Source organism: Nomia melanderi, unplaced genomic scaffold (genome assembly GCF_051020985.1).
Source record: "Nomia melanderi isolate GNS246 unplaced genomic scaffold, iyNomMela1 scaffold0014, whole genome shotgun sequence".
In the NCBI taxonomy this organism is placed as follows: domain Eukaryota; kingdom Metazoa; phylum Arthropoda; class Insecta; order Hymenoptera; family Halictidae; genus Nomia; species Nomia melanderi.
In genome coordinates this window covers 11,672,966-11,673,920 of record NW_027475130.1, presented here as the reverse complement: position 1 = coordinate 11,673,920, position 955 = coordinate 11,672,966, and positions in this window count along the sequence as shown.

Sequence of the window (955 nt, the reverse complement as noted above, 5' to 3'; positions counted from 1 at the left end):
GTGATATCTCGGGTGCTATCAGAGATAGCGCAATAAACCAAAGTGAATTATCTGCAGGAGGCCCTGGCGCATGAATCTGTGCAGCGGGAACGACTTCGGACCACCAGGGGCCGAAAAAACCACTGTCTCATGGGGCCGGACACTCAGGGTCAGGGTAAAATCCAATATATATCTGGCGATATCTCGGGTGCTATTACAGGTAGCGCAATAAATCAAAGTGCATTGTCTGTAGGAGGCCCTGGCGCATGAATCTGTGCAGCGGGAACGACCTCGGAACACCAGGGACCGAGAAAACCACCGTCTCATGGGGCCGGACACTCAGGTTCAGTGAAAAATCCAATATATATCTGGTGATATCTCGGGTGCTATTAGAGATAGCGCAATAAACCAAAGTGAATTATCAGCAGGTGGCCCTGGCGCATGAATCTGTGCAGCGGGAACGACCTCGGACCACCAGGGGCGAGACAACCACCTTCTCATGGGGCCGGACACTCAGGGTCAGGGAAAAATCCAATATATATCTGGTGATATCTCGGGTGCTATTACAGATAGCGCAATAAATCAAAGTGCATTACCTGTAGGAGGCCCTGGCGCATGAATCTGTGCAGCGGGGACGTCCTCGGACCTCCAGGGGCCGAGACAACGACCGTCTCATGGGGCCGGACACTCAGGGTCAGGGTAAAATCCAATATATATCTGGTGATATCTCGGGTGCTATTACAGATAGCGCAATAAATCAAAGTGCATTGTCTGTAGGAGGCCCTGTCGCATGAATCTGTGCAGCGGGAACGACCTCGGACCACCAGGGGCCGAGAAAACCACAGTCTCATGGGGCCGGACACTCAGGGTCAGGGGAAAATCCAATATATATCTGCTGATATCTCGGGTGCTATTACAGATAGCGCAATAAATCAAAGTGCATTGTCTGTAGGAGGCCCTGGCGCATGAATCTGTG